The sequence below is a fragment of the Pongo pygmaeus genome, chromosome 4, assembly GCF_028885625.2.
Source record: "Pongo pygmaeus isolate AG05252 chromosome 4, NHGRI_mPonPyg2-v2.0_pri, whole genome shotgun sequence".
NCBI lineage: Eukaryota > Metazoa > Chordata > Mammalia > Primates > Hominidae > Pongo > Pongo pygmaeus.
This window is the reverse complement of record NC_072377.2, coordinates 155,810,796-155,835,057: the sequence shown is the minus strand read 5'-3', so window position 1 is coordinate 155,835,057 and position 24,262 is coordinate 155,810,796. Positions and strand designations below refer to the sequence as shown.

The following is a 24,262-nucleotide window of genomic DNA, read 5'->3' as shown; positions in this document are numbered from 1 at the left end:
GGAAGAAGACTGTATTAAACCTTATGCTTCTTACACTATATTAAGTTGACAAATTCACATCAACTATAAACTTCATATTTTTGGAGGGGAAAAGTTTTTTTCACCTTACCTGGTTTCTTGCTTCTCCTACCACTTTCTGTTTGTTCATGCTCCTCCCATTCAAGTCAGAGCCCTGGCTAAAGTCTGGGGAGGTCAGGCCCAGCAGCCAGAAGCGTCACCCCAGGCTCTAAGCCCTCCTCCCCTTCCAGTTCCGAAAGCAGCCACTGCTTCTCCCATTGACAGTGGGGACAGATAACACAGAGGCAGGGCCCCTGGAAGAAAGATTTCCTACACAGGGTCTGGTCTCTCATCATGGCTTGTGGGTCAGGGTGGAAGGGGCTGAAGCTGACTGGGACCCAGGCTGATTCATTAGTGTTATCGCTTGGCCAGCCCAGTCAGACAAATATAAGATCTGCTTGACCAGCCCAGTGAGACAAATATGAGATCCTTATTTATTGAGGCTCGAGCTTCAAACTAGGCTCTGGGAAACATGAAAAGAGCGTTGCATGAGAACCCTGGTTTTGGCATTAGAGAAACCGGGATTCAAAGCCCAGCTCTGCCCCTTTGTAATTGTTGCAGCTTGGGCAAGGCATGGATCCTCATTTGTCAAGGGGATTTTGTATGGAGTAAGTAATGCATGTGAAAGCGTCTGGTGCAGTGCCTGGGATATAGTCCCTCCTTATTACATGGTTATAATTATTAAAGATGCCAGTGGTGACATCGGTGCTTTAGTTATGGGGTAAGTGCCTGAACTAAGAATCCTGGAGGTCATGGAGCCTGGGAATCTGACCTCTAGCATCCCACCAGCCCTCTGGCAGCCCATCTCACTGTCCCCTTAAAGTGCCTCCCTTCCCTGCAATGCACCACCTGCAATTCTATAACTCGTCAAAAGCTCTATGGTCCCAGATAAGTCAGAATCTCTCTGGTCCACCCTGTTCTTACTGTAGCATGACAAGTTGGACCAGATGATCTCTAAGGGGTCCATCTGGCTTTGAAAGTCTTTGACAAGTTTCCTATGGTCTCCCTGGGAGAAGTACTTTGTGTTCAATGTTCTGTCCTCTTCTTATCCGAAAAGGAGGAATGTGGGTTTTCAGGACTTTAGAATACCCTCAGAGAAGGTCCAGCTCTCCTCTCATGCACACATACCCCTGTTCTACCTCTCCATTTGCATATAATAGCTGAGATTAATTTAGTACCAACTATGGGCTAGGCGCTATTCTAAGTACTTTTAAAAGCGCTTTTATAAATTAGGTATACTATTTATAAAAGTGCTTTTATAAATTAGGTATACTATTTATAAAAGTGCTTTTATAAATTAGGTATACTATTTATAAAAGTGCTTTTATAAATTAGGTATACTATAAATTGCATTTTATAGTTGAGGAAACTGAGGCACAGAGGAGTTATGTAATCCAAGCTAGTAAGTGGTGGAGATGGTCTGGTTCCAGGACCTGCACTTCTACCCAACTTCTGCTCTTCACTTCCTTCCCACACTTCACTGAAGCTCAGAGAGTGATGGGGACTTGCCCAAAGTCACACAGCAATTTACACAATGATCTCTGACCATTAAACCATTGGAAGAGCCAGATTAAGGGCAAATATGAGCCAAAGGTTAAAATATCTTGGCCTCTCCCATTCTACATCCTCCCTCCACCCCCAGTTCCCATGGGCTATTTACTAAAAGCAGAGAGGCTTAGGGTGTGGTCTTGTGGGGAAGTGCCAAGGCCAGGCGGGCCCCGCGGTGGTCAGCCCTCCTCTGAATGAAGCTTGGCTTCTTCGTCTACCCTCCCAGGCAGCAGCAGCACAGTCAGTGAGATGGAAGTGCCCAGAGTGGAGATGGGAGCAGGGCTGGAGCAGGAAAATAGAAAGAAAACAGGGCAGTGGCCGGGATTAGGGCAAAAGGATAGGGTGGAGGGGGAAGGAGATGACCAATATGTTTTAAATGCCCACTGTGTGTGCCTAACACAGTGCTAGGCACTTTCCCGTACATCCTGAGATGAAGGTCCCATTATTACCCATTTTACGCAGGAGGAAACTGAGGCTCAGAAGGATGAGTTATCCTGTGTGTCTACTGTGAATCGTATCCTCTTTCCACTGAAGAAAGGGAAGGAATGACAGCAGAGCAGGAGAGGAAGGAGGAAAGAGGAAGAGAGCCAGATTCGGGAGAAAGGAGAAGAAAGTGAGTATGGGGCCTTGGCGCTCTGCCCCAGCAAGGGCAATGGACCCAGAGTCATCCTCATCTCCCAGAAGGCTTACTGGGGAAATGTTTATGAGAAACCTCAACATTCAGAAGGGGCATGACCTTCCAGCTGGCTGTCCCATGACTGCTGCTGGCTATAAACAGCCTGCTTATTCACCCCAGGAACCTGGCTCCTCTGCCACTTAAGGGATCGCCTGGAATGGGTGGGTTTGGAGAGCAGGAGGGTGCCTCGCCAAGAATTTGCAGACCAGGAGGAGTGGCTGCCAGGAACTTGATGATTTGTAGAGAGCTGGGCCAAAGGGGGCCCCCTCTGCTCCCACCCCTTGCAGAGTTGCTCAAGACCACATAGTGAGTTAATGTGCCCTAAAAGCCCTTAACCCAGACTTGACCAATTTAAGGGAATTACAAAGCTTGACTCATCTCATTATTTTCCCTAATGACCCATGTCATTAAAGCACTGTGGTGACATCAAATGAATTAATGGTCATAAAGGCATTTGGTAAACTGGACACCCCTGCATACCTGAGACCTTGTTCCTAGTCCAGTCCCCACCCCTATTGATCACTTAGGACAAACTCACATAGTGAGACAAACACAGAGTCACCCACCACAAGCTTACTGCCACTTACCACCTTAGGTCGTTCAGCCACACTAAGTCCCAGCTGTGAAATGGAGGTTATAATAGTACTGACCTACTGGGGTTGCTGAAAGGATTAACCAAGATACTTCCTATGAAGTTAGCACAGTGATTGCACCTTTGTGTGCTCAGTCAGTGTTAGCTACATCCATGCTGTGGGTCCCATGAGAAATTCTATAAACTCCACCACCACCACCACCACAGTAATGCTCTCAAAAACGACCTTAAATTGGAAGTTTTTTGAATGGAGAACAAGAGAGGAGGCAGGTATTTGCCGGAGCTGGACTGGGAAGAAGTAGATTTCGTACACAGCTTGAAGGACTGGAAAGAGAACACTAAGAATATCACTGTGGAATTTCTGGGAAAGGAAGGGAATGTCTAAATACAAGAAATTGATGAAATGCTTTAGGATGTTTACAACTCAAAAAAGAACAGAAAATCTCCCTCTCATTCAAGGGCAGTGGTGGGACATGGCGACCTTTCAAGGACACAGGAGCTAGTGGCTGTAAGTGAAAGGTGTTGACAACCAGCCGAGTTCACAGGACTCATCCTGCTGGCTGCTGTCTCTGCAGCGTTGCTGAGTGCAGTGGATCCTTTTTCCACTTTGCATTCCAGAAACTTCTCCCAGTGCTCCCAGTAACTGTCCTACCTATAGTCTCGGAATATATTCCTGTCTATTCCATTGCTTCCTCTTCCCATTGAATCTTTCTTTTTAAAAATAGTTTGAGAATTTTTATTCACTTAAGTAACAGATGATTACATTTTTCTTATAAAATTAAAACCTGACAACTATGCTAAAACGCCATTTAACCCCTTCTGCTCTCCATGTTTGTCCCAACTCCTCCCCTTTATCACAATTAGCATGGGTTTAGCTTTCCAGAATTTTCTCTATGCCTACACATACATCATTTAAAATATATATGTGACAGGATTGTTTGGCTTTTCTTCTTTTTTCATAAGTAATGTTATACATTTTTTTTCCTTCCAAAGAATTCTGATTTAATTGTGCTGAGGTGTGTCTTTGACAATAGTAGTTTCTAAAAGCATTTCAAGTACTTCTAACGTGAGGACAACTTTAAGAATCGTATTCTTAAATCAGTAGTGGGGCTCATAACTGTATAGAGATCAAGCATTGAGCTCCATTTTAAATGAAAAAGTCTATTGGCCTCTGTGCAGGGGTAAGCAAATCTCCTACACTAAATTCAACCAGTCCATAAATCTTAACCACTTTTCGTTTCCCCCATGAGTCTATTAATAATAGTCATTATTCTAGTCAACATGCTACTATTACATAAATAAAATTCATTTGTGACATTTATACATTTGTTTTGGAATTAGACCATTTTACTTGTATTTATCAAGCAAAGGACATTCTATGCTGTATCCTCAAGGTCATTTAAAACTGAACACTACCTATTCCATGACTAATCTTTGTTTTTTGGGATGAAAGATGGAACCATTGCTAGAAGGTGGTGGAGTTTCCTTGGGTAAGCAACTGTCAACTCCTAATGATAGGATTTGAGAACCTGTCTTTCCAATGGAATAAGTGAAAATTTCACTCAAGATCCACTACAAGATGACAAAGGGTAGAGGTGTAATGTTATACATTATTATTGCACTACATGTTGTTTTTCTCATCCACTGTATGTTCTGCAGATCTATCCATGTCAATACCTTTGATCTACTTAATTGGTAACTATTGCACAATGTGGATGTTTAATGGTTTATTTGCCTGCTCCTCCCTGACCCAGGCTTTCACCAAGACAGACAATGCTGCTGTGAACTTTCATATGCTTTCTTGTGCACGTGTGATTTTGTTTCTCTGGGATAGAAACCTGGCTGCGGAATTGCAGGTTATCAGGGTCTAACATGCCTTGCTGAATCTTAAGTGTAGGTTTTTCCCTGGCAGCTCCCTTGGTCGTTTCTTCTTCTTTTTATTTATTTTTTATTTTTTTTGAGACAGAGTCTCGTTCTGTCACCCAGGTTGGAATGCAATGGCGCAATCTTGGCTCACTGTCTCCTGGGTTCAAGTGATTCTCCTGCCTCAGCCTCCTGAGTAGCTGGGATTACAGACACCTGCCACTATACCCAGCTAATTTTTGTATTTTTAGTAGAGACGGGGTTTCACCACGTTGATCAGGCTGGTCTTGAACTCCTGACCTCAGGTGATCCATCCGCCTCAACCTCCTAAAGTGCTGGGATTACAGGTGTGAGCCACTGCACCCAGCCTTCTTCTTTTTTTTAAATTTTATTTTATTCTATATAGAGAGGGTCTTACTATGTTGACCAGGCTGGTCTTGAACTCCTGGCCTCAAGCAGCCCTCTCATCTTGGCCTCCCAAAGTGCTAGGATTACAGGCGTGAGACAGCATACCCGGCCCTGGGTCATTTCTTCTGATTCTCAAGTACTGTGTCTAAATCACCAGCTTCCTGTTTCTAACTTTCCACTAAACATCTCCACTCAAAGGTCCCTGAGGTCCCTCCAGCTCATAAAAGAAAAGTGAACTCGCCTCTCCCTTCTGTCCAGCCCCTCTCCTGGTGTACACACTCACATTCTCCTGGTTGCCCAAACATGAAAATCTTAATCACGATTCTTTCCTTTCTTTCTCCAGCATCTAATAAGATCTTGTGGATTTTATCTCTGTAATGTCTTTTGGTTCTCATTCCTTCTCTAGTTATCTTTGGCCAGTACTATTTTAACTAGCCCCTAACTAGTCTCCTTGTTCTCTTATGCAATGCACCAAATTAATCCTCATAAAGCACACATGATGTCATTCTCTTTAGCTGGTTTCCCCTGAATACAAAATACAGTAGGATCTCCTTGGCTTGCTACTCGCGGTCTTCACCACTCTGACTTAGTTTTCTTTCTCTAGTTTTGATCTCTCCAGATTCCTCCTTTTTCACACCCCAGGCACGCTGATCCCCTTGCCATTCCCAGATGTGCCTGTATTTCTTGCCTCTAAGGCTTCGTTTCTGTGTTTCCTCTCTTAGAAATCTCTCTCCCAGCCCTGCCTGTTGAAAGTCTACCAACCCTTGTAGGGCCTCCTGAATTCACATTAAGGACGTGCGTTCCAGTGTTGTGCCACAGTAGCTGGTTTCTTAACCTCTCTGACCATCAGTTTTCTTCTCTGTAAAAAAGGGTAGGATACCTTCCAGGTCTGTGGGGATTTGTTTGTTGGTTTGTTTGTTCGTTTTTAAGAGACAGGGCCCTGCTATGTTGCCCAGGCTGGTCGCAAACTCCTGGGCTTAAGCAATCCTCTTGTTTTGGCCTCCCAAAGTGCTGGGATTACAGGCATAAACCACGGTGCCTGGCCTGTGGGGAAGTTTTAATGAGATTATGCAGGTAAAGCACTTAGCACAGTGCCATGCACAGAGTAAAGGCTAAATACACCTTACCTCTTATTGTCAGCATACCCCTTCCATAAAAAACTGTGCCCAGCCTCACTGTCGAAGTGAATTTCCTGCCTTCCTGGGCTCTCCTGTCTGTTATAGTAGGCACTTGGTTATTTAGGTGTGTCTGTCCTCACACCTGATAATGACCCCCTGAGGGGCAGGGATGGTCTTCTTTATTTCTGCATGCCTCATAGTGTCCCCAGCACAGCACCTGGACTTGAAATGAATGTAGGCAGAATGTTGTGCTGCTGTCAATTTATTTGGAAATACTGTGAAGAGAAGAGCACCTGATAATGAAATCATCAGCTTTGCATCCAAAAAATGGGGCTAATACTAATGCTACTACCTGCTCACAAGGTTGGGGTAAGCTTATGTATGTGAGATAACTTTCTAAATAGGTTTGTTTGATTTTTTTTTTTTTTTTGAGAGAGAGGGTTTTGCTCTGTCACCCAGGCTGGAGTGCAGTGGTGTGATTATAGCTCTGTGTAACCTCAAACTCCTAGGCTTGAGCTGTCCTCCTGCCTCAGCCTCCCAAAGTGCTGGGATTACAGGCATGAGCCACTGCACCCAGCCTCTTTTTCTTTATTCTAAATCTTAGCCTGTCTTCCCATGGTTGCCTGCTTCCCCCTTGTGGTTAAAATTCCAATCATGTATTAAAATCAGTCAATAGAAATAATCTAGCTGATAGCCAGAGGTTTATCTCAGCATTGTTTATATTACTGAAAAATCAAATACAAACCAGGCCCCCACGTAGGAGTTTGGCTAGATTATGGTAGAGCTACACAGGGGAATATTATTGAGCCATTTGAATATAATGAAATAGATGTCTATGATGTACTGCTAAGCAAAAATATATAAACGTGTATACTACACTCCATTTTTCTAAATATCTATACAAATGTGAAAGGATAATACACTAAATGTTAATAGTGTTCAAGGGAAATTCAGTTGATCTGAGTTTTTAACACTGAGCATGTATTGCTATTAAAGAAATTTAACTCCTTTAGTTTTGAGAGAACCTATCAATCAAACAAGAAACCCATTAGTTAACCGTTATGCCAGGCCCATCTGAATTGACAGGCAGCATCGACCACCATTTATCTGCTCCTTGTGCCTGCTCTCTGCAGAGGGTCTTGTATGGGGAGAAGGTGGAGCATACGGAGAATAAAGGATCCTGGGCTGGAGTTCTAGGAGCATCTGAGAAGTGGGATGATAGGGGCTATGTATCCACTGCTCTTGGCCAGGCTGATTTTCGTCCTGAATTTGACCCTTTGTCCTAGCCCCAATCAGACTCGCAGCCTAGACAAAACCCTAGAACCATCACAGGCCTAACTGGAGACCTGAAGGGTAAAAACCGGCCTCTGCCATCCATGGCTCACAGTTGAGACTGGGGGAAGGACAAGAGTGTGACGAGCACAGATGTGGTAGCTGTTGAAGACTAGGGGCACTGTTGGAGCTCATAGAAAGCACGTCTTGGGTCGGGGGTGGGGAATGTTCTTGGAGGAGTTGACAAGTAAGTTGGATATACATTCGTTCAGTGTCTACTCAGCCTTTCTCAAAGATTTAGCAACCAAGGGTCACCTTGTGGACATCCAGTGCATATAAAGACTATACATTTTAAGTTTTAAATTAATCACAACTTAAAATTTAAATTATAAAATGGTACTTACATATCAGCGAAAGAGGTAATATTGTTTTCAAGCTTGAATCAGGATGTGTGTATCTGGCGTAATGAAGGACAAATTACTTCCACTTCTAGTTGTTTTCTTTTCATTTTTTTCCTGCTATTTTAGAAAGGCTAAGCTCAAAACTGTAGGTCATCAGACACTGTGGAGAACAGTATGATGGTTCCTCAAAAAATCAGAATGACCATATGATCCAGCAATCCCACTTCTAGGTATATACCCAAAATAATGAAAAGCAACGATCCAGGCATGGTGGCTCACGCCTGTAATCCTAGCACCTTAGGAGGTTGAGGTGGGCAAATTGCCTGAGCTCAGGAGTTTGAGACCAGCCTAGACAACATGATGAATCCCATCTCTATTTAAAATACAAAAAATTAGCCAGGCGTGGTGGCACGCACCTGTAATCCCAGCTACTGGGGAGGCTGAGGCACGAGAATCACTTGAACCCAGGAGGCAGAGGTTGCCGTGAGCTGAGAATCGCACCACTTTACTCCAGCCTGGGCAACAGAGTGAGACTTTGTGTCCAAAAAAAAAAAAAAGCAAGGACTCAGATATTTGTACACCCATGTTCACAGCAACATTATTCTTAATAGCCAAGATGTGGGAACAACATGTTTATCAATGGATGAATGAATAAACAAAATATGGTATATACATACAATGGAATATCATTCAGCCTCAAAAAGGAATTAAATTTGGATAGATGCTACAATATGAATAAACCTTGAAAACATTATGCTAATGAAATAAGCCAGTCACAAAAGGACAAATATTGCATGATTCCACTTATATGAGGTACTGAGAATAGTCAAATTTATAGAGACAGAAAGTAGGATAGTTACCAGGGGTTGAGGGAGGGAGTAGCGGAGAGTTATTGGAGTGTAGGAAAATAAATCTGTATTAATCAGGGTTCTCCAGAGAAACAGAATTAATAGGATATATAAAAAAATTTCCTATAATGAATTGGTTCATGTGATTTGGAAGCTGAGAAGTCCCGGGAGAGCAATCTGAGTCTGAAGAACTAGGAGAGTCAATGATATCAATTCCAGTCATAGTCGAAGTCTGAAGGCAGGAGAAGACAAATGTTCCAGCTAGAAGAGTGTCAGGCAGAGAGAAGGATGAGGGCCACCCACACTGGGCAGGGCAGTCTGCCTTACTTAGTCCACTGTTTCAAATTCAAATATTAGTCTCGTCCAGAAACATCCTCACAGATGCACCTAGAAATCACGTTTAACCAAATATTTGGGCATGCTGTGACCCAGTCAAGTTGACACATAAAACACAAAAGGCTTCTCAGTTTCTGTCTTAAAGCTAGCCAAATGCTGATGCCAAGGTCTACAATGCATGCAAAAACACAAGGAAAAGCAAACGCTAGAGTTAGTGGCACAACACATTCATGTTTTCAGTCTTCATCCCTTGGAGCCTGACCTGTTGGAGTTGGCTCCTCGCCTGGATTGAGGCTGCAGCTTGTACTAGCTGTGCTTCTGGGCAGTGGTTATACCCTGGAGCATTGCATCCAGGCTTCGAAGCTGAGGCAGTGTCCTGGCCTTGGGGTTTAGACTGAATCCATTTCCTGTCCCTCTTCTGAGTCTTCAGAATCCCCCAGAGTGGAAGAAGGACTGCAATGGTCAAGCACATTTCTTGCTTGTGTCTTGCCTCCTGGCTGTGCCTTGTTCTGTAAGCAGACCCTGTGGGAGTAGGGAGCAAAGGGGAACAGGTGAGCAGATAGCCAGTTGACCATTTGGTGTCAAATTCTCCCTCTTCATACACCACAACCTGACACAGCTTTTCTGCCTAGGATATCTGTTAACAACCTCTTCCAGTCCAAGAGGCTTTGAACCTTAGGGGTGGCAAAGTGTCCTCACCATACCCTAGCCCTGAGACCCTATGACTTTAAAGCCTATTAACTGCCTCCATTCCTACATCATCAGTAGAGGCTCAGGGCCCAGCTATTTCTGTGGACAGGTATTCACAGTCCTAAAATTCTGACTGATATTGTTATCTTTAGCCTCGGACTTCATTCTTTTCTACCTATTTGAACCACATACAGACCCTATTGGGACATCAGTATAAGCGATAAAAATCTCTCATTTTTCAGACAGTTATCCTGAGCCTCCCTCAATGTGTCAATCTCTCCTACTAATCCCCCCAAAAGACACCCAAGCCCCTGGGTGTTGGATCTAAAAATCACCACCACAGGATGTCTCTCTTCCTTGTTCCCGAGACTTCCAAGTGCATCCCCATATCCGAGGACTTCATTACCAATTTTTTCACCCACTACACTATCCCACAGGAGTCCAGGGCCCTATCTGGATTCTAGAAGAGGCTATTTCCTTGTTGATCTAGGAAGGTGTTTTGCTTTCTCTTCAATCCAGTGCTCCACTTTGCTCTCCTCATTCAAGCCTAATATTCATCAACAGATACTGTTTGGTCTGGAAGATTATCTGGTCTTACATGTAAATCTGGAAGGAAGGAATACTGGCATTTGAGGCCTCAGCTCTCTCTTCATCCCTCCACAGCTAGCCTAATGGCAGAGTCCCTTGGATACCAGTGAGGCAGGAGAATAGGAAACCTAAGGCCATTTCACGCTGACTTCATAGAACTAAATTGAAAGGAAAACCCTAACTTTCCATGCCTAAGTAACAAAAGGACCAGAGGCTACTCCTTTTGCAAACTCCCACCTTTTCTGCATGGCATATGGTTAATTGAAAGTACCTCTGGGCCAGGCGCAGTGGCTTACGCCTGTAATCCCAGCACTTTGGGAGGCTGAGGTGGGTGGATCACGAGGTCAAGAGATCGAGACCATCCTGGCCAACATGGTGAAACCCTGTCTCTACTAAAAATACAAAAAAATAGCCGGGCGTGGTGGGGGGCACCTGTAGTCCCAGCTACTCGGGAGGCTGAGGCAGGAGAATGGCGTGAACCCAGGAGGCGGAGCTTGCAGTGAGCCAAGATCGGGCCACTGCACGCCAGCCTGGGCGACAGAGAGACTCCATCTCAAAAAAAAAAAAAAAAAATGAACAAGAAAAAGAAAGAAAGTACCTCTTATTGGTTGCTTTTGGCAACCAGACATTTGCCTAACAGTGTAACTTTGTAACTTCACTTCAGCCTCTGATTGGTTTCCGTCTGCAAACAATCAGGCTGATTGGGGGCCAATGGGAAACCTCCAGCGGGTATTTGGACCCAAGAAGATCCTGTATCCCGGCCCTTGAGTGGCTGCTTGGGCCTGCTCCCACTGTGGAGTGTACTCAGTAAATCTCTGCTTTTGTTATTTCATTCTTTCCTTGCTTTGTTTGTGCATTTTGTCCAATTCTTTGTTCAAAATGCCAAGAACCTGGACACTCTCCACTGGTAACATATTTTGGTGAGCCAGCCGGGAGAAGGTAGGCCCAAAGTTTGGGATTTATTTTTCTCCTTTCCCCTTTTACATACAGGGACATCTCTCTCTCTCTTTTCCTTTCCAACTCGGGACCCTTGGTGAGCAGCGTGTAAACATGGAGGTAACTGCAGGTTTCTGGCCGTGGCTGGTGAATATTAAGGGGTTTTCATGTGAAGAAGCCTAACCGCTACCACCTGGTTTGCCTAAGGGACCTGGGTCTTTTTCATTTTTTTTTTCCTTTTCTTCTTTATTAGTCTTTTAGCAGCTGTTTCCTAGTAGCTCCTTGGAAATTGAGGGAAATTGGCTGGCGTCAATCCCCAATATTGCCTGAAGACCATGGAGTGAATTGGGATAATTGCCCTGCCCGGAGGGGGAAGGACTCTTTTTTAAATCTTTTCTGGGTGTGGTCCCTGATCCCTATGTGTGGCACAGCTCAGAGCAAACTCGCCTGTTTCAGGAAACTTAAACCTTTTCTTTTGCGTAATTCTTCCGTTTCCCTACTGGACTGGCTAAGTGCAAAAGAAACACATCTAGCCTCCAGTTATTAAGTTCCTGGAATGGGAAACATGGGAAAGTGTGGCCTTATCAAATTATAAGGATGCTAAAAGTCAAGGCCTTCATCCAGGGACAAAATGAAAGGTCATAGTAGGCCATTCCCTTTAGAGAGAAAACATGCAAGCAGGACCGGTGCCCACCTAAGGTCAGAGACGTCTGACACTCTTAAGATTGGACCCCACTAGGGGAAGCCCCAGAGGGGAATCCTCCAGACCTCAACCTCTCCAAAGAGGATGCCCTTCGCAGAGGTTCTGAGGTCTAGTATTAAACCCTCCTTAAAATTTTATCTCACAGTTGCAATGCTATTTGGCCCCAATATTGTTTGGAATGTGGAGTTTACTGTTGAATGGAAAACTGGGATGGCATTGCCGTTGCATATATCCAGGCTTTGGTGCTGCTATTCTAAGCAGAGGGCCTCGTGAAAGAGTGATGTTCTCCTTTGGTACTGTTTGGTCTCGGTGTTCTTTGGAGTCTGGGGAGGTTTCACCTTTAAAAATCAAACTGCTAGGGCCAGGCACAGTGGCTTATGCCTGTAATCCCAGCACTTTGGGAGGCCGAGGCAGGTGGATCACTAGGTCAGGAAATCAAGACCATCCTGGCCAACGTGGTGAAACCCCATCTCTACTAAACCCCATCTCTACTAAAAATACAAAAAATTAGCCAGGCGTGGTGGCGCGTGCCTATAGTCCCAGCTACTCAGGAGGCTGAGTCAGGAGAATCGCTTAAACCCAGGAGGTGGACACTGCAGTGGGAGCTGAGATCACGCCACTGCACTCCAGCCTGGGCGACAGAGCGAGACTCTGTCTCAAAAACAAAAACAAAAAAAATCAAACTGCCATCTGGGCGCGGTGGCTCACGCCTGTAATCCCTGCACTTTGGGAGGCCGAGGCGGGTGGATCACGAGGTCAGGAGTTCAAGACATGAACGAGGCCAACGAGGTGAAACCCCATCTCTACTAAAAATACAAAAATTAGCTGGACATGGTGGCACATGCCTGTAACCCCAGCTACTTAGGAGGCTGAGGCAGGAGAATTGCTTGAACCAGGACCTGGGAAGCAGAGGTTTCAGTGAGCCGAGATTGCACCACTGCACTCCAGCCTGGGCTACAGAGCAAGACTCCATCTCAAAGAAAAAAAAAAAGAAAAAGAAAAAGAAAAAAAACCCAAACTGCCATGGAAATTGCTTTACCCAAAATTTTGGTTCACAGCCTTCATTGGATTACCTACTGGGGCAAACAAAGTAAAACCGGTAAGCTTGTGTTGCTATCTCATGGCTAGGGTTTCAAGCTATTAGATCTTCATTTGTGTGTGTGTATACATGTCTAGATGTATTTATTTGTATGTACACTTATATGTTATGTTTGCCAAATTGGCTTATAAGTAAAAGAGCGCTCATAAATTAATAAGTCTAAGTGATTTTTAAGTTCAAGTGACTTAAGTATAACTTTACTAAACAAGCTGGCTTTAAAATTATTGGTAGAATAAAAATAGAAATGCCTTCAGAATTGTCAGCATACATTTTGTCTGGATTTTATGTTTGTCTTTGCTAAATATTTTGAGATGTCAATGTTTGGCATAGAAGGTTATAAAACTACAAACCCAGCCAAAACAAAATGATCTCGGTTTGTGTGCCTTTTTTTGACAAATAAGAGCAATTTAATGTTAGCTACATCTTCTGAGTTATTGGCAAAATACTTATGTATTTAATTCTGAGACTCTTAGGTTTAGGTGAGCACTTGATATTCACTGGCTATTAGAAACATGGTTAGCAAGGAAATAACTAACTTTAAGTGATAGTGTCTAATATCTCAGTTTACAGAAGTAATCTAGATAAACTGTTAAAAATGAAAGAATTGAGTATAGTAAATGGGATAAATGTTTTAGGTAAACTTTTTGTGTAAATTAAAAGCTTAAAATTAATTTTGATGCTCATTGAATATTTGGGTCATTTCCAATTAAGGAAGGGTAGTGATATGGGGAAATATGTTTCTAAAAATTGTGGAATTGTTCTTATCTATAAATGCCCATATCTGATAGTTCAGGATTTCTTTTTAGGGTTTCACTAAAATTTTAGGTTACTAAGGATAATATTTCTAGTTAACACAGAGTTCTGTATACAAAATGTACCAAATAGGTTGTGTTATTACTCAGAAAAAGAATAATTTTGTCTAATCAAGAAGTTATCTAAAAGTTAGCTCAAATTACACATTTGAAAAAATTATTTGTGAAACAATGTAGTAAGGAACCAGTGATTAGGGGAGAAAGATGTGGAAAAAGTTTAGATAATAAAATATGCTTTAAAACATGATAAAGAATTAGAGACATTAGGCTAGTTAACATTTTCATAGTTAAAGCTTTTAGTCTTGATTAAAGTAAAATAATAAGTATTGTAAAGAAATGCATTGGCAGTTTGGCAGTTCTTTTTTTTGTATAGTTAAGCTTGAAGCTGGATTTAGTGTGGAGCCAAATTTCCCAGACATGCTTGCACTGCTTCACACTATGTTTACTGTTTTGCATGGATAGTGCTGGCACTGGAGTGCTTATTGGTCATGGGCCTAAAGTAAACTTCTTGATTGCACAGGATGTATGATGATATTGGTGAACTTAAGGATATTGAATTGTGTATCAGGAATAAAATATTTATTATGTGGCTCTTTTGGGGCCCTGGGCAACACTTTAGCCTCCAGGGTAAATTGAGTAAGAAAAAATTAGGGTTGCTTTCCTGTTTATTTGTTTTTGCTTCTAGAAGGCTTTTATTTGGTTTTGTGGATAGTTATTTTGTTTCCTGTGCATTTCTAGCAAGTCATCATTTGTTCAATTTATCTGGAATTCCTAGGCTACCTTCGTCAGACCCACAGGAATTAATGGAACACATCAGCTTTTTAACCTTAAACTAACTTTTCGGAGTTTAGGCTTCTTGATATTTTAAGTATGTTGAGTATACTTTTGTAAACAGAATTTAAGTCATATTTCTCTCTCTGCCTAATTTCTCCAAAATTTGTAAACTATTTGTAAATGTTCTTAATTCATGGTAGTGTGTTTGTTTGCATACAGTTGAGCAGGGTCACTAGGGCTGCTCAGGGAGAGAAAACCCAGAAACGTGGCCTACTGGCAAAAGGATAAGAATTTCCTACCAGTCAGACTCTGGCCTTTTTCTCTCTGTGCAAACTGGTTAAATGAGACGTGAAAGTCACTGTTTATCTCCTCTGTAAAGTTTTCACAAATGTCTTCAAAATATAAACATGTGGTCTAAATTATGTTCAAATATTAGGTTTGCTAAATGCCTTAAGGTCATAAACTGCTTCTTTGGCTTTTGAAAATTGTTTGACTTGCCTGCCTTATAGCTAGCTAAGGCCTGGGGACATGTGGAGTTGGCCATGCCCCTAGCTATGCTGGAATAGTAAAACCTGATCAGCACCTAGTACATAGTTAACATAACTTACCAGGTTTTACATTAAAAGTAAGATTGCTAAGAGTCATCATTATAACATGTAATTGATACTACTAAAAATATTTTTACATGCGAGGTGTGTTAGGAAAAATGTCTGTGTGTGTGTGTTTTACTAAAAGGTTATAAGAAGCCATGGAAATGTAAATTTTTCTAGAGTTAAAAGGTTGTTTTGAATTTAATAGGATAAAGCTAAAGGTTCAAACCAGTGGTAGAAGGAGTGCGGAAATTAATCTCGCAGAAGTGGTTCTCTGTGTGAGAAACATCGGCCTGACCACCTGACTTTCTGATCACATTCTGCTGGGAAAAAGTCCAAGGAACATCCCTATCGCATTCTGCTGGAACAAGGACCAAGTCACCTCATCATGGGAACATCTTATCAATAGCCTGTTGGGCAGCAAGCCATACTGCCCAGACCCCTCCCTCCCATACCTGTAAGTACCCCAGCCTGTAAGTGGCAGTGGGCTCAGGCATTAACCTGGTCCCCCACCTCTGCAGGTCTTGGGCTAGACATAAAACCTGCATTTGCTGCAGAGCATCCAGCTCTCTTTCTTTAACCCTCACCTTCCCTTCAAAACCTAACAACTTCCATTGTACCCTCTCAAACTCCTGATTATGAAAAAAACTCCACTACATTTTGGCGCAGAAACACAGGACATAGATTGGGTTCTAAACGGGTAAGTCTTCTCTTGAAACCTGGAAAGCAGCAAGCAGCAAAAATTAGACTGAGGCCTGCTTCCAGATCCTGAGTAGACTCCCTGTTTGCAGCCCTTTTTCTGTTACTCTCTCTTCTTTGGCCCTGGGCTGACCTCCAGATCCTGATCAAACTCTCTATCCTCTTTTGTCTTTCTCCCCCTTTCTAGACGGCTCCAGCAAGGATCACCCCCATTGCAGAACATCACGTCCAACACCAGTCTCCATTTAGTGGGTGAGTCTCCCTTTTCCTCCTCTCCAGATTCCTCGCATGCTTCTGCTAGTTCACCAGAAAATCCCAGTGCTGGGTGAGAGGTCTCCCTGGTCACCAGGTGACCACGGTCTGCCTTCTCAGGGGATGCCCTCAGAACACTCACCACTCCAGTCACTCTGATCTCCAGGGGACCGTGAAGAGCTGCAGGGATGCCCTGGCTTTCTTATGTCCCTCCTCCCAAGAGGAATCAGGGTATTTACTCCCCTCCGGGGTACTCACACCCCTCCTCTATATTTCTCACACTTCCAGCCACCAGTATGGGGCAAGGCTCCTCAAAACTTCCTCCAGATACCACTCTCAGACGTCTAATCTGGAACCTCCAAGCCTCAAAATGCCCCTTCCTTCAGACAAGCCTTCCTCCTCTAATTTCAACCTGGACAACAAAACCCCTCCTTCAGTCCTTCTCCCACCACCATCCCCTCCTCCTCTTTCAGCTCCGGCTCCTTCACTCCTTTATTGTTGCCCTCTGTTCCCCCTTTCTTCTCCACTGCCTACCCAGTCACACTTAACCCCCTTCCGCCGAAAACCAGGCATACGCCCAAAGGCCTTCCAAAGTCCTCCCCTTGCGGGAAGTCGCGGGGGCTGAAGGTATAATCTGAGTTTACGTTTCCTTCTCTCTAGCTGACCTCTTCCAGCTTGAAAAAAGACTTGGCTTCTTTTCCGTGGATCCCACCTCCTTCCACAAGGAATTTCTGTATGTCACTCAATCTTATAAATTACCTGGCATGACACTTATGTCATCCTCTCCTCCTCCCTCACCCTGGAGGACAGGGAGCACATCTCAGACTGTGCTCAGCAAACCCCTTTATCCCACTTCACCACCTCTACCTGAAGACTGATAGGGCTCAGAATCCACCACTCCCACCACCATCACCACCTTGGAACCAAGAGTAACGCTGTCAGTCTCTGCTAAGCCCAGGTCTTTCCCATTAGATATGAGGCTAGTTATTTATTTTTACCAGAATATTCTGAGCCCCTCCTCAGTTCTTCTATCTCTATTGTGGGAGTCGACAGAATCCCCTCTAGACACAAACAGACTGGTCCTCTATTATGCAACCTATTCATCACCCCCTTCACCCACTCTTTCCTGGTTATCCCTCAGTGCCCTACCCCTATCTTGGGGTGGGACATACCAAGTAAATTTTAGGATCTTACCCACAAAGGCTCAGGTTAGCCCAAATGCAGGTCACTTACCTTGGGCTTGTCCTAACCCCTAATTCTCAGGCCATTCCAACCAAATGAAAGGAGCTAATTTGGGACATGCCTCTTCCCCACACAAAAAATAACCTCCTCTCCTTCTCAGGCTGCATGGGATACTTCCATCTATGGATTCCCCATTTTGGCTTGCTGGCCAAGCTGTTCTATATGGCCTCACATGGGCTCATCCTAAAACCCCTCAACCCAGCTTGCCCCATCAACTCCCACTTTAAAAAACTGAAAAATGACCTTTTTAATGGCCCCAGCACTGGGACTGCCCAACTCCACCAAGCCTTTTACTCTGTATTGTAGGGAAAAGAAAGAGAGATCAGACTGCTACTGTGTCTATGTAGAAAGGGAAGACATAAGAAACTCCATTTTGACCTGTACCCTGAACAATTGCTTTGCCCTGAGATGCTGTTAATCTGTAACTTTGCCCCAGCCTTGAGCTCACAAAAACATGTGTTGTATGGAATCAAGGTTTAAGGGATCTAGGGCTGTGCAAGATGTGCCTTGTTAACAAAATGTTTACAGGCAGTATGCTTGGTAAAAGTCATTGCCATTCTCCAGTCTCGATAAACCAGGGGCACAATGCACTGCGGAAAGCTGCAGGGACCTCTGCCCTGGAAAGCCGGGTATTGTCCAAGGTTTCTCCCCATGTGATAGTCTGAAATACGGCCCATGGGATGGGAAAGACCTGACAGTCCCCCAGCCCGACACCCACGAAGGGTCTGTGCTGAGGAGGATTAGTAAAAGAGGAAGGCCTCTTGCAGTTGAGATAGGGGAAGGCCACTGTCTCTTGCCTGCCCCTGGGAACTGAATATCTCGGTATAAAACCTGATTGTACATTTGTTCAATTCTGAGATAGGAGAAAAGCCGCCCTGTGGTGGGAGGCGGGACATGTTGGCAGCAATGCTGCTCTGTTACTCTTTACTCCACTGAGATGTTTGGGTGGAGAAAAGCATAAATCTGGCCCACGTGCACATCCAGGCATAGTACCTTCCCTTGAACTTATTTGCGACACAGATTCCTTTGCTCACATGTTTTCTTGCTGACCTTCTCCCCACTATCACCCTGCTCTCCTGCCGCATTCCTCTTGCTGAGACAGTGAAAATAGTAATTAATAAATACTGAGGGAACTCAGAGACTGGGCTGGTGCAGGTCCTCTGTATGCTGAGCGCCAGTCCCCTGGGCCCACTTTTCTTTATATTTTGTCTCTGTGTCTTATTTCTTTTCTCAGTCTCCTGTCCCGCCTGACGAGAAATACCCACAGGTGTGGAGGGGCTGGCCCCCTTCACTGTATGTACATTCTGACCAAGGCCTTGCTCTTGGACTACTCTGCCAAACATATGGCAATGCCCCACAAGCCACTGCATACCTCTCGAAACAAGTGGACTGTCATCCAAGGCTGGCCATCCTGCCCAAAAATCTTGGGTGCAGCCACATTACTGGCCTCAGAGGCACAGAAAATTACTCTCTAGCAACACATTACTACTGTATCTTCCCATAACCTACAGGATCTCATGAGCCATTGATCTCTTCTATCCCTCCCACCATCCTACTTACAGGATGCCTTATTCATAGATAATGCCTTATTCGTAGGTAACCCTCTAATCATCTTCTCTGAGAAATGTAAAACTCTCAACCCAGCCACCCTCTGCCCTGTAAACACCTCTGACTCTAAGCTCTCTCACTCCTGCCTGGACCTCTTAAACTCCCTCTTCTCCCCCTGCCAACACATTTCAAAAGCCCCTTTGCAGGGAACACCCACATGATTCATTAATGGAAGATCTTTTTAGCTCTTTTAGGGAGCCATGTCCAGCAGCTGGCTATGCCATCATTGCTGAAAATAAACTCCTAGAATCCAGCACTCTCCCACTCCATACTACCTCTCAACAGGTGGAGCTAGTTGTCTTAACCAGAGCCCTCACCCTAATAAAGGGAAAGAGGGTTAACATTTACACCGATTCCAAATATGCATACCACATCCTACACTCTCATGCCTTAATCTGGCATGAAAGGGGTTTTCTAACTACGAGAGGAACCCCCATAGTAAATGGCAAACTCATACACAAACTGCTGGAGGCAGCTAAACTACCACTAAAGGCCACCTTTATCCATTGTAAGGGACATCAAAAGGCTACAGATGCCATAACCAAGGAAAACTTCTCAGCAAACTCAGCAGCCCAGCAGGCAGCCCTTAAAACCTCATCATTATTGCCCATCTTTCCCAGCATACACCCTGTATATACACAGGAGGAACAAACCTCACTCACCCAGGCTGGTGCTATTTGGGGAGGAGGATGGTTCTACCCCATTAATAAAATTGTCTTGCCCAAGTCCCAGGAACTTTCTGTACTTTCATACGTGCACAACGATTTCCATGCCGGTTACTGCCCCCTACTCTAGCTCTTAAAAGCTTATATATATTTTCCCACCATGGCTGCCAATCTCATAGGTATTACTAAGGCATATTCCATTTGCACTCAAACAACTTCCTCTCAGGGAGCTATCAAACCACCTCCTTTCCCCACACACCAGGCCCAAGGACACCTGCCAGGGCAGGACTGGCAGATCAACTTCACCCTCATGCTCCCCGTAAAATGGGCCTGGTACCTTCTGACAATTGTAGATACATTCTCTGGATGGATAGAAGATTTTCCTACCACCACCGAAAAGGCACACACCAACACTTCTATTCTCCTCATCCATATGATCCCCTGGTTTGGACTCCCCTCCTCCATCCAGTTAGACAGTGGGCCAACATTTGTTTCACAGGTTAACCAACAGTTGGTGGAGGCTCTAAACATTAAATGGGCCTTTCATGTTCCTTACTGCCCCCAATCTTCAGATAAAAGTAAATGGGTCAATGCCTTTTTAAAACAACAACTAACCAAACTTCCTAGAGGTTAAAATGGCCTGAACTTCACTTCTTCCAATGGCACTCATGAATTTACAAGCCATTGCTCACAAGCCCCTCAGCCTAAGCCCATTTGAATTCATGTACCAATGCCCCTTTATCCTCCACAATCTCCCTGTATCTGCCCCCAGCCCACCCCTCCGCCACTTCGATACTGGATACTTGGCTGGCATTATACCTCACTCAACATCTAATAAGACAGTACGCAAATGTTACTTGCCCCAACCTAAAAGTCCATCCTCCAAACATTTCTTCCTGCCCCTACAACCAGGGAACTGGGTCTAAATCACCAATTCCTTCTCCCCTCTCCAACCTAAGTGGACGGGTCCTCACCAGGTAATCCTAACTACTCCTGTGGCAACAAAACTAACATTCTTTCCACACTAAATCCACCATTCCAAACTAAAAACAGCACCAGACTTACATCCAGAAGTTTTCTCAACCCCAAAATATTCTTCCTCCCTCATAGGACCAACCTCACTATGCTTAACAAGAATTCCAGAAGTTGCCAGTCCAGAAGGCCCTGGTCCATTACACTCTCTGCCTCCAATTTCAAATCTGTTATCTCACACCTTGTTTCAGATCTTTCCTGATATTCCCTCCCCACATCCCTGGATAGTCCACTCTAATTCCTCACATTAACCCAGGAGCTATGGCTGCAGGGCACCTTCCAAAATTTCCCTGGTACTCAAGTCTTCTTTTTCCCCTTTTGTCTTTGCTGTGGGATACTCTAAATTCCACACCCTCTGGCAGCTGAGCTTCCTTTGTCAACCTCACACATTACCTCTTAAATCAGTCACACTCTCCTCTTTCTTCCAATTGTTTAATTTGTTTGTCCACACAAATCCAGCAGTTCACAGCCCTTCCTGTTAACCTAACCACAGAAACTTTATCCAAAGTAAACCTGCATCTCACTTACTCAACCAGTCCCTTCCCAAAACCTGTTTATAATCTTGCTTGGCTAAACACCTTTCCCTGCAATCCATCAAATCTACCTGCATCATCGCACGCAGGGCTGGCACCCTCCTTCGTCTCATGGCCTGTAAACTAAACATGTCACAAATTGAATTCCGTAAAACATCCCTTCCAAACCCCTCCCTTCTCTGCCAGCACTGCTCTCCATGTATCCAACTTGAGGGAACTCCCTAAAAAAAATGCACAGACAATGCCCTCAACTGCAACCTTTATTCTTCTTCCCTATCAGGACCCCAGTGGCTGTTAACAAAAACCCATTTCTCTCTCTCTCTCTCAAACCAAACAGCGTTCACCACCAATATCCCTCCCTATCAGGCCCTAACAGGGACTATCCTTGTTAACAGTTATTCAACCTGGAAAAACAAAAAAGTTGGGACAAAAGTTTGTTCAGGATTTAACCCCCACCTTCTCATGGTTCACTGCCTTCACTTACAACTTTGCCCGTCAACCCCCGGTCTTTTCTTTCTGTGTGGAAAAAACTCTCCTCTTTGCCTACTGGCAAGTTAGTCAGGAACATGTACCCTGGTGTTTCAATCTCCAAACATTAACATTTTGCCTAACAATCAAACCATTCAGGTTCCTTTAGTAATCTCTATTTCCTCCTCCTCCACACACACCAAGTGGGCTATACACTTCATTCCCCTGTTAGCAGGACTAAGCATCTCAGCTACACTTGGCATGGGGATATCCGGTTACCCCTTTCTTAGGGCCCCTAATCTTCCTCCTAATGCTCACAATTGGCCCACGTATGCTTACCTTCATATCCCACTTTATCTCCCAAAGGTGGAACTACCTTGCCTAGGCAGCCACCCAGAAACACATTGATACCATCCTTCTCCTCCACCAAGTCCGGTATCAGCATCTCCGGGAAAACAACTCTGAAGTTGGACACCCACTGCTTCAAAACCCAAGCCCTGATTACAGTGCCCCTATTCAGCAGGAAGCAGCTAGATAATGAACAATGCCCCTCTTCCTTTTAGACTAAAGTAGAAGGCAAGAATGTTAATCCAAACCGTACCACTTTGTAAGCCCCCCATCATTTCGCAGACATTGGTCAAAGTGAAACATTCCATGGGGGTTCAGGCCATGAGAAACATTTTGCTCAGCCACCTGAATTTCTTACCATATTCTGCTGGGAAAAAGTCCAAGGAACATCACTATCACATTTTGCCAGGACAAAGACCAAACCATCTCATCAGGGAACATCTTATCAACATCCTGCCAGGCAGCAAGCCATACTGCCCAGACCCCTCCCACCCACACCTATAAGTACCCCAGCCTGTAAGCGGCAGTGGGCTCTGGCATTAAGCTGGTCCCCAACCTCCGCAGGTCTTGTGCTATACATAAAACTTGTGTTTGCTGTGGAGCTGCCAACTCTCTCTCCCTGTCTTTCTTTAACCCTCGCCTTCCCGTCAAAACCTAACAACTTGCATTATACCCTCTCAAACTCCTGATTATGAAAAAAAAAAAAAAAAAAAGCAACTCCACTACATATTTTTACCTCTTCTTTGAAAAATTTTTCCATGTCATTGCCTTAACCAAAATCTGGCCCAGCACTTCTCTGAATCTAGAATTTCCTCAGAAATCCGTATTAGTCAAAGGATCACAAAATTAATTTTATGCCTTGCAAGGAATTCCTAAATTCATCTAAAGCAGGTGAAATAAATTCTGCTTCAGCATTTCTCTTTCTTATCCAGAATGAAAAATGCTTAAAATATTCAGAAGCTAAAATGAGTTATTTAGTTTCAGCAGAGTTAGTGTTTACTTATGAACTTAAGTTACTTGGTTGCCCAGGCAAGCTGTCACTAGCCTGGGATTATAAGAACTTGATTTCAAAAATACCAGCATTCACACTTCTATGTTAAAATTCATATTTTATATTTTAACTCCAAAGGCAGAAGAATGAAAGTCTTAGTAATGAAGACATTTCAAGAGAAGGGATAAATAAAGGAAGCAGCTTTCTTGACCTACCATTCCCCATGCCATTCACCTTTGTGTTAGCGCAAACTGCACCATTTTATAAGTCCCCTGCTATTTTGCAGACCTTGGTCAAAGTGAAACATTCCATGGGGGTTTGGGCCATGAGAAACGTCCTACCTGGCCACCTGACTACAAGGAAGACAAAGGCCCAATAAAAAAAGTTCTTATTATACCCTACCAGGCAAAGGCCCAACTAAAGAAACCTCCCTATCCTATCTTACTGGGCAAAGGCCCAAGGAACACCATGAAGACATCCCACCAGAAAAAGGGCCAAACCACCTTATCATGGGCATATCTTATTGATATCCTGCCAGGCAGCAAGCCATACTATCCAGACTTCTCCCAGCCATACCTTTAAGTACCGCTGCTTGTAAGTGGTGGTGGGCTCTGGCATTAAGTGGGTCACCCGCTTCCACAGGTGTCTGCAGTATACCTGTGTTTGCTGTTAAGTCGCTCTCTTTCTCTCTCTGTCTTCCTTTAACCCTTGCCTTCCCTCCAAAACCTAACACTGATTCTCTACTTTCAGCATCTCTAAACCCTGATCCAGTAAATGCTTCTGAATCCCATGATCAAATAATTTTCCTTTTGTCCCATAGATTCTGGTATGTTAGGGTTTCAGATTCCTTGTATGTTTTCATTAAGTAACTGAAGAAGATACTCCCATTCTCTTTGAGAATAGCGTATACATGGTTACACTACAGGGCTAAAAACTTCTAATTAGTAAATGAGAATTTTCTATTAAGGCGTTTAATTATGTGAGCTCTCTAGTGTTACCCAAATCCAAAATTCTGTGATTTTGTGTTGCAATGGTGCTGTAATTTTAAGAGTCGAATCCACTGGTGGCTTAGTTGCTAAGGCAGTTACAGACAACCTCGCCTTTTTCTTAGGG

At 44.0% G+C, this 24,262-nt stretch overlaps 1 long non-coding RNA gene across 1 annotated transcript; it reads right to left on the bottom strand.

Annotated features, from left to right (window-relative positions):
- Positions 1-8,554: 8,554 nt before the first annotated feature.
- Positions 8,555-21,469, bottom strand: LOC134739639 (uncharacterized). The gene is made up of 2 exons (XR_010126494.1): positions 21,414-21,469; positions 8,555-9,641 (listed from the first exon to the last, which is right to left on the bottom strand). It is a non-coding gene; the product is annotated as an uncharacterized LOC134739639 (long non-coding RNA).
- Positions 21,470-24,262: the final 2,793 nt, after the last annotated feature.